Raw genomic sequence first — 10385 nt, forward strand, 5'->3', positions numbered from 1 at the left:
AGATCGGACTAAAACACAGTTGTGACATTTTCAAAGTAAACCGTGTCAGCAGTAAGCCTGTGTAACTAATCTGAATTAATGTTCTATTACAATTTTGGCCTAAACAGCTGTGCTGCGTTCTCTTTAGTTATAAACGCAGCTTACTCTGGTTTCTCTCCTTCCTTTGAACCCAAACTGTCTGGCCGTACCACTGTGGCAGTTTCAGTTCAGCTTGAGCCAAGACGAGAAAAAAAGGTTTTGGTCAACAGGAAAGCCTTTTGGTTTCAAGATGTATCATGAGAAACAAGTTAGAAAAATAATATTTTTCTGTTATGGTAATCATGTTTGAAAGGTCTCAGTGTTTACCAAAATAAATGTGATTATGAGTTTTGCTTTAAACAAGCATCCTTAGCCTTTTCTAACAGTCTTTTCTAAAAATGTTCAGGTGCTAGTAGCAGCATCTGTGCTAAACTCAAACACAGCAAAAGTTAGACATGTGGATAGACCACAGTTATGTTAATAGTTTAAAAAATATAAAACATTAAAAACAAACTAATGCATCATCCTCCAGTGTGTGTTTAGGTTTATCTTGTGTTCTAATCAACATGATTAAAAATACTTCACAAAGGGCAGCCATTAGCTTTGTCATCTTGTCTCACATCCTCTGTGAGAAACCACGAGCACGACCACAGAGGTCAAGTTACTGCTAGTTTTAATGAGGAGTGCTGGAAGGAAGGAAATGCAGAACAGAGAAGGGGGCGAGGTGAAAATGAAGGCAGGAAACACACCGCAAACTGGGTGCGTTTTCTGTGTCCGGTCCACACGACCACGGAAACAACATACATTTGCTCACATGCACAGGAACACATCCACACTGCTGTCCACTGTAAAAGAGAACGTCACCGTCCGCCAAAAATAATTGGTCTGGTCTGAGTCAGGGTCGCCGCCCACTCTGGCTGCAGTGCGAGATCTGTGTAGTGTGACATCAAAGCTGACATGACTATTGAAGAGAGCAGATAACACGCGGCCTGTAGCACGGTTTCAAGCAGAGGAGAGAATAGATGCTGTGACACTGAGCGTCCAAAGTGGAGATGGTTGTGTAGAGGAGTTTAAAAAAGGAAAAAAAAATAATTCTGAAACTGGCACTGTAGAGTAAACTAATCCGCACAGCAACGAAGAAGAACTTTTGAGAAACACACAATCAAAATAATTTAAGTCTTGATTATAGTTGTATTAACTCGTGAATAAAAACTTAAAGCATTAAGTATTCATTTTTTCATCAAAAATGAGCAAACCGAGCCGCCTTCTTCTACGAGCACACTAAAGAGAATCTATGTTATTAGGCAAACAGCAGCATCCATTTCAAGGATGTAAGATAAAAAGCTTATGTGAGATAAAACCCAACAAGTGTTTATAAAAGACACAAACGGAAAACAAATGTTAAGAACGGCTCACACTTATTAATCCCAAACACAGGATATTCATCGCTCAGTCTAACACCAGAAGATCTAAATGATGAGTTATTCTCTTAAATATGAGTCACCCTCTACTCAGCTGCTAATTTTATTCAGCAACTGATGGCTTCGACCATCTCACAAAGGTACAATCATGGTTTTCACTCTTTCCATCTTTAATCATTTCATTTAACACACTTGCTGTTATTACTAAAAAGCCTCATATGAACTCAACCTTCACATCCAATTTCAGGAAACGCCTCTTTGAGAGATTTGTGAACCTTAAACAGAGTACTGCTTATTGACTGGCTGCATTGATTATCACCACTGGAGGCTGTGAAAATACACAGTATAGCTACATAGGAGCAGTGGATTGTAGGCATGTGTGTGAAAGCATGTAGCTGTGCAGGCAGGTGCTGAAAAAAGGCCTGAATTATGGGGAATATGAAACCAATTCTTCTGCAGCAAAACAGATTCAGCGTTCTTGCAATAGAGCCTCTGTTTGGGTTGATAGAAGAAACTTGATTCTATAAAGATGAGATTTAATTTCTTCCTGGAGAAAACGGCAGCAGAAGCCTGTGTATTGGAGAGAGAGCCAGCTTTTTCAGTTTCACGTACAACAGCTATATTTTTCAAATACAGCTTCCACATTTAACTCCCCTTCAAATGTCACACGGGAAAATATGTGGATGAAAGGAAAAGCTGGAGAAACAGTGTTTGTTTGGTTGGTCGTAACGTATGGACGGCGAAGTGATCCGACCAACAGATAAGTGCTTATTCACAGCCAGTTCTCACTGCTGGGAGGAACACACAAATCAGCCGCTGGTAATCAACATTTGTTTGAACAACTGTGCGAAAAAGGAATAAAATTAACAATAAACAGTCTGCTTCTGATCTAGTCTTTGAGATATTCAACCCACTCAGGAGAAATCTGTGAGGCCAACTGTGCTGAGACACCAGTATGAGTCACATGGCATTTTGGCAGAGGCTGTGAAGAGTGTAGATTGGTGAGCAACGACTGAGGAACAAAGAAAGTCAGGTGACTATGTGTCAAAGCTATTATTAGGTGGTGTCATTTTAAGGCATTTCAATGACTAGTTTTCACGAAAAGGATGAAAATAATGTTTTTTAAAAAATATTTTCACATTTAATTGGAATTTGAATTGAACTAAATTACTTTAAAATAAAGGTATATTCATTAATTTTGACCCATTATTTTGTTTTTTCTGTCTTTTGTCAGAATACTACAAATATTTAACTGCAGAATTTTACATTTGTAATAGTTTTCAGTTTACCTCTCGTGAAAGCCTAATTCAGAAAGTCTGGCTTTCTTTCCATCTAATGAAGGGGTAATTATTTCATGACTTCACAACTAATTGTGCAGACCCTTAAATATGTTACTTTGTGAACACGCAGGGGGATGCAGGGGGGATCACCCATAAGTGAACCCACGATCTCTGAGCTGTGATCAGGGAGATGTAAAAGCAAGGATGAAGGGGGAGGAAAGAGCGAGAATAAAGGCGTGCAGCTGGGCCACCAGATCTGTGGAAAACTCTGGACAAAAGCACAGGAAAACTGGGAAGGCTGGGGCAGGTCCTCTGGGACAGTCACAGGCCCAGTGAGGGGAAGGCCTCCTTACTCTTCATGTAACTAAAGAGAACACAGTTTCTTTGTCTATGGAACTGAAATCAGTTTTTCCCTCCAGGTCAGAGAGCACGCACATAAGGACGGCTCCAAGTTTTGTTTGTGTTCTGAAAACCAAGACAACTACTGTGATGGAGAAGTGACAAACCGTCAGGAAACGAGGCAGAGACAGGAGACAGAATGTCTAAGTGGGAAAAGATGAGAGAACTGAAAATAAAACGAGAGGGCACAAACTCGGGTCGGTTCAAGAAAAAAAAAACAACTTCTTTTTTGCATAATTGTTAATGTTCGTTTTTGCCTTTTTCTAAGCGAATATGCTTCACCACATATTAGGCTTGCAGACTGATGCCTTTCACTATAACTGGGCGTGATCAGCTGGGAACCATAAAAGACAGGCTTTACATCATTTTCCTTGGCACACTGAATTTACAAGCTCTGTCGGCTGGCAAATGGGAGGAAAAGTTGGCACCGGTGTAACAAGAAGCAGAGGAAGGAGAAAGGGAAAGTTAAGAGTTACAGAATCAGGTACTTTTAAATGTGCAAATTATGCCTGGGTTAAAGCCACATTATTCACAAAACACACAAAATCTTCCAAGCAGTTACTTAAAATCTGTTTGTATTAAACATCTATATTTAATATTTAAAGAGATGCATGACTGGCACATTTTGGACACTACTCAGCGTAGGTCTTTCAAGGGTTCAGTTTCATTCCAAAAAAAAGAGAATTTCCACCGACTGTGATCCACCTCTTCCGAAAAAAGGCAGGAAAAAGACAAGTCACGGGAGTCCAAAACACACCCTCATTTCTGGGAAAGCTGCTGGAGTGAGTTTGGTGCATGGTATGTGATGTTGGTGGGACTGCGCTGAAACTGTCCAGATATAACTGTGTGCGTGCAAATCAATTCAGGGAACTTGGGTTTAGCAGTCTGGTGCACAATGAGGATTCACAGCCTCTGGGTATGACAGCCAGCTGTGCCAAAGATAGAGGGTTAGGAGGGGAGTGGGCCGGGGGAAGGCTTCCTATTTAAAACAACACTCTCGTTGCTGCTGTAATAGTGCTGAGATACTATATCAGTCAGGGTGTTCCTAGTCAGGCCGACCCTCTGGCCTGACAAAAAGCTAGGGAAAAGTAAACAGACACTATGCAGTCCTGCAGTCTTTGCAGCAATGTGGACTAACAACAACTAAAAAGGGGGATGTAATTTTAAAGCTTCTGCGAAGAGACTTCATTCAAAAAAAAGGAAAAATTATTATTTATTAAAGAGTTTATCGTTTTCTGAGCAACTAAAGAGTTTACATTGTTAAACTGGAGCGTACCTGCCTCTTTGACATTATGCTCTGATCCTTTTTTATTTGAATCAATACACATGTAGATATTGGACATTTGTATGAGATATTCATTGATTGAAATTTTTTCTTTCCGATCCAGTTCGCTTTCACTTAATTTCCTGTTTCATTTCAGTTTTTACTGTTAAAAAATGTCTTAGCTTAGTTTTTACTAGTTTCAGTATCACATTTAAATTTAGGCCAAAATGCGTGGGTGTATTTCTCATATGCAAGACGTAATATGTTAAGAATATGTATTAGAATACCCATGTCATGCTGCTGACTCACAGTCATGACATCCCAGCTGCATTATGAATCAACCGTCCTCACGGCTGATGTGTTTGAAATGTGTTTTGTAGCCCTAATTAGGTTATTTTAGTTACCTAAAACACTGTACACACCCATTTCTAACTTCTAAATTGCAGTATTTCAATTAGCTGAAAAAGGAAGCAAAAGAAATTGGACATTATCTTGTGGTGAATCCTTCCTGCTGCTGGAGGATGAAAGCAGTTTAATGTATTTTCAATCTGGATGTATCAATAAGGCAATATATGGCCTTTAGCAAACGTTAGTTAGCTATCTAACAATCTGTTTGCTTTTAGTTTCCGGATCATTCTATCGTGGTGACAAGGGGATTATATTTTTGGTTTGGTTAACCCACAGGTTTCTCAAATCTTATCCAGAAGGCCCTACTTCAGAAGCCAAAAAAAAAAAAAAAAGTTCACGTGCCACACCTTACAAGATTTTATCAATCATTAACATTACCAAAGGATCCAACCTGCCTTTATTTGTTTAGCTTCTGTAAAGCTATTATGTTCATTCAACTTCGTTTCAATTCATATTTTTCCCCTGGCTGTCAACACCCCACCTGCGGTGGCTTTGTAGAGCACATTAATCTAATCATAGTTTTTTCCAGTGTCAGTTTGAATGACCCAAAATTGACTAAGGTTTCTGTCCAAAAAAAGAACTGCATAAGGAGCGAACGGTGCAAACTGACAATAAGAAAAGTGTGTTCACAAAAACTACATTTTGTAACCAGTGACAAACAAACTGATTGAGACAATAAAAGCATTCATCATTTCCAACAAGGAGCAACTTTATTGGTTGGTTTCCCACAAGTTCACTATCACGTTGCACTGCAGTAACTGAACCCTGTGTAAGCTCTTAAATAGTCAACAGATTTCAGCCAGGGAAACTTCCCAGTTGCAACATATGATGTCTCAAGACATCAGGTAAATACTGCATATTTATTGGTTTATACACAGACACACCCTTTAAGAGCTCTTCACACTCTTAAGAGGAAGATTAAAGGCCAAGGAGCCATTGCTGCTTGTCTCCAAGCACTGGCCTTCTGGGAGAAAGAGCAAACCATTCCCACCGCCCTGGAAGTGAGCTTTGCCCTGAGGTTAACCAGCCTCAGACGCCGTGTCAGTGACAACACAAGCTAGGAAGCCAAAAAAACACCCTGTAACTATCAATCTGACATTTAAAGTTTTCGTCTCTGTTATGTTGAGTTCAGCCAAGTAACTCTGAAAACAACTCCGGCAACACGTTTTTAATTTACAGCTTTTTTCCAAAGCAGTACACCTGAGGTTTCTAGTAAATTCTGTGAATACCAGTTCATGTATGGCTGTCATGCTCATGACAGACGAGGTGCTGACTGAGAGAAGGGCAGGCTGGCATTCTGGCAAATGGAAGCCCTGAAGGCTTAGAGGTAGACCTGAAATAGCACTGCCGCTGCTGCATGCAGCATTACATCACAACTAACTTCATCGTCATGGCTGCCACTGCATCACAAAACCAATGAGGTATCATGGGAAGGGGACAGCAGCGCCTGTGACTCACGCATCAAGTCATAAATGGGGGAAGAACTCGGACACTGTCTATTACTGTACCTGGTGTAATGTATTTCCAAACAAACAGCAGCCATTGGATGCGGATTCATACAAACACTGCACTTCCTATATAATTACATTTTGTGCACCACTACTAATACATGTTATATTCTGTTTATTGCTCTGAAAACAAGGCAGGATGTATCTGCTTACATTCCATGCTCTAAAGCATACTCTAGAGGCAGTTTTCTCCCACAAATATCACATGATTTGACATGCAAGGAGGGGGAGAGAAAACTCAGTGCTCCTTTTTGACAACTTAGTTAAAACCACATCAAAGTCAAAAAGGTACGAGCTGAGCAAGCGCCAGGGAGGGAGACATCAAACATTGCCTGTGGGCTCTCTCACTAGCAAGCAGACCTGACATGCTTTTAAGCTAATGTGCGGTTGTGGTAGCAGTTGTAACCAATATATTTAACGGGAATGCACATGCATTGTTTGGAAAGCGGCAGAACAAGTTGGTTAACATGTTTGACTTCTCTAGGTAATGCTGCCGTGCCCCTGATTCATACACCGGGCAAGCATACAAAACTGTTGCAGCTTTCGCACAAAGCAGACGCTTCCTGAGATGACAGGTATATAAAAGTCTCAGACAAACATGTGTTTCAGCTGCACAACGGTTAGACATCAATCTTTTATGACACTACAATACATCTTTAACTCCATACGCTCGTAGGGAGGTCGAGCATTACAAATCTCTTTGAATTTTGTAGAAGAGAGTTTAAGAAAGGATAACAAACCTGTGAGGTCATACATCCTGCCGAGTGTTTTAAACTTGGGTTTTAATATATTTTTCTGATTTAGAAAAACAGAAGATATAGAATAACCAGGATGATAGATGAATATCACTGCTTTAAAGGTAGCTTAAGCAAAATCAAAATCCTCTCTGCGTTTTAACAGAATTTTAACATGTGAAAGTTTTACATGAAAAGCACAAGTATTACATCATCTTAAAATTTAGAAGTGACAATATTTTGGGATAAAAATAATAATAATAGCATGCAATGCATTCTAATAAACACACTAATAAACAGCTGGGCTTCCACTGCAGAAACTCTGGACAGGTGCTAGGTAGAGGCAGTAATTGCTTCTTATTGCTGCTTTAAGCCTTTTATTTAGTAAAATTATTTAGCAACATCTTTAGCTGCATCTGGCTATGCCCCCCAGCTTTTTAGGGCTGCTCAGAGGTATCTTCTACAGAGTAGGCACTGTTCCCTGCAAAAGTACCATGAAAGGGCCTTAAAGGGACATTTTCTTGCAATCAGAACATGTGCATAAATATGTGCATATATGAAAAGATTTAACATAGCAGCCTCTACAGTGTGCACCATCTTGCTATTTAAACATTAATTAAGCAAATCAGCAGAGCTATTTTGTAGCAGGTTAGGAATTAACCCCAGCTGTAGAATGCCCAGTAAACAGGATTGTGAAGTGAGCCACTTTCTGACTCGTGATACAGATGTGTGTGCTGGTGAAACAGCCTGAGGTTATTTTGAGAAGCATGTGCTCTGCACACATGGAACTGTTCAGCCCAGTGACGCTCATTTCATCTGGACTCGGAGAAAGCGCTATCCAGACTGAAAATGACCCGCAATCACAGAGAGTACACTCAAAGTTCGAGAACAGGCAGATTTTAGAGTTCAGAGGGGGGCTTTCAGGAAATCTACAGCTTGTTTGTAGTCTTACTGAAAACTGCATCAGCCCATTGAAAGCGCATCAAATCGACAAAGTGAGCCCGCTGTAGGCCAGATAAGTGTGTCCTAAATGTAGATACAGCATCTTGAAGTGATTATAGGTCACACATAAAAACATTGCCAAGTTGCTGTTGTTATGCTTTGAGATACACAGGGAGAAATATCTACTGAAAATGGCAGTGAATGAAGGCTGATAATATCAATCACTGAGTGTAAAATCCTGCCCCGAAACAGTTTTGAACACCATGAAGCTGTTACACAGGATTGTACACTTGGCTAGGCTGATAGACAGATAACATACTGTGAGTCATGTAGGCATGACTACACCGTGGCCCCCTAAGCAGCTCTCTGCAAAACTCACATAGCAGTTGGTCAACAAAAGCCAGACTGAATGGTCGACCGGCCTCACCACAGCTACTCCCAGCTCCTTCCAAGTATCACATAGACATACAAACACACAAACACACACAGACACACTGGGAATATTCTCTCCAGGCTCCAGTTGGAGCAGACACAGAGGATAGGAATGAGTGCCACTATCACACATCGGGAGGTTGCTTTATTAGTGTGATTACATCACCCAGAGATATGATCCCCCCCTCCTGCTCCATGTGATCAGGAACACTGGGCACACAAACCAGGCCATGTGCTCCTATGTCCTGTCTGCCAAAATAACTCAGCAGTTTCTAATACAGTATGTCTATGGTTTCACTTCAGTCTGCCCAGGTACTGTACGACAGAGGTGCACATACCCTTTGTGGATGTCAATAAGCGTGCAGTTTGTTAATAAGTTTGCGCTGCTTGCGCTGCCATCCTGGCAGAGCTCCGGACCCCTGATGAGTCAAATCGAGACATTTAAGTGTCTGCTCCATGGGTATGATTTTGAGAAACGTGTGCCCTTCTCTTGAGTCACACTGAGTCACAGTGTGTCAGTGCATCACAAAAGCAGCAATTCAACAGAAAACAAACATCCAAAGACAAAATAATACTTTCAGGGTGCACAGAGGCTGAGACTGGGGGGTGGAAAGAAAATACTGTTTGCTACTCTTTCATCGCACCCTTTACCCATGAATTATGTACCATTTATGTGCACCCAGTTTATGGTGATGAGCAAGAGGAAGAAAGGGTGAAATGGGAGGAGAATGACAAAGATAAGGTCAGGTGGGATTTGATGTGTGCTGTGTTGCATGATTATCCACAACACATTTATGCTACATCTATAATTCAGATGAGGCTGGGGCTTTCTCCCAGTGATGAGCCTACAGCCAGATTAGATAATCTAACCAGATGTTGAAATGGAAACCACCTCGCCTTTGGCTCATATGAGTCTAACGAGAGTAATATATCCTGAATTTGAGGAGTTCAAGTACAAAAATAAAAGTAATTCACCTTTCCAGACTTCAAGCTCATTTCACACCCCATTAATTCAACTTCAACGCCTCTTTTACTATGTAGGTTAGGCTGTATCACACTTGTTAAGCAGGTGATTGGGCAAAAATATAGACCAATTATTGGCTGCTGTTGGAGCACTTTAAATAGCCCACTTTCTCTATGAAAACTTCACAATGAGTGCAAATTGGCAAAGCACTCCGTAACCTAACCGATGCCATGTTTACTACAGCCAGCCCGAGTCTGAAGGGTTCCTCTGTGGATCAATTAACTGACCAGTAATTCAATCGACCGGATTGAGCTCGTTTCCACCGCGGTCACGACGCGTGAGCGCTTCCTCCGAGTCCTGCCTTCCGTAAGGGCGACCACACGAGAGTGCCACGATATAATGTCACAACTTACCCTTATAACAACCGGTTCAGTTGATTTCCAGCAGTGGAAGAAGAAGAGAAAAAATCCGATTCCACTGATTTTTCCACGGGCAGCAGATAAATGATTTGTCACATCATCCTGACAGCGGTGCGGCGATTAACGCGCTTCTTTTCTCACCCCGCAGATGGTTTTTCTTTCTTTTTTTTCTGTTATTTTGTTTTATTTTATTTTTTTAAGCCAATCCCAGTGCAGTAGTATTCAATCCGGTCACTCTCGATCCCAAAAGCAGCTGAGGCAGTCCAGGATGATTAAGTCGAAATGAGGCTGCCGTCCGGTTCTCTGCTACAGACGGAGCATTCCCACACTGCTCCATGGATCGACCCGGGGTAAGTTTCCTCCTGGCGGTTGTAGCAATTCAGTTTGGTAGAGAATCAGCCCCGCCCTGGGCTGAAGACGGTCTGTAGAGAAGGCGAGCCAGTCAAGATCACCAACCAATCGGTGTGTACACAGGGAGGCGCTGCTTCTCCAGACGGGGTGACTAAGCGATATCCTAAGCCACAGTGGGGTCCAGTGACTGAAACCTTTAACCCTCATCTACAGTGAGTCACTCCGAGGCATTAAATTTCACGGTA

The 10385-nt window shown here is 41.4% G+C and overlaps 1 protein-coding gene across 4 annotated transcripts in view; it reads right to left on the reverse strand.

Moving 5' to 3' along the window:
* rhbdf1a (rhomboid 5 homolog 1a (Drosophila)) overlaps nt 1–10248 on the reverse strand; it is a 33847-nt gene extending 23599 nt beyond the window's left edge. For all 4 annotated transcript variants that reach the window (XR_014800034.1, XM_084925549.1, XM_084925548.1 and 1 more), the window contains exon 1: nt 9784–10248. The gene's annotated coding sequence lies outside the window, so the exon portion shown is untranslated. The remainder of the gene's footprint in view (nt 1–9783) is intronic.
* Nucleotides 10249–10385: the final 137 nt, after the last annotated feature.

This window comes from Perissodus microlepis, chromosome 4 (genome assembly GCF_051167445.1).
Source record: "Perissodus microlepis isolate ML-2025 ecotype Zambia chromosome 4, ASM5116744v1, whole genome shotgun sequence".
Classification (NCBI taxonomy): Eukaryota; Metazoa; Chordata; class Actinopteri; order Cichliformes; family Cichlidae; genus Perissodus; species Perissodus microlepis.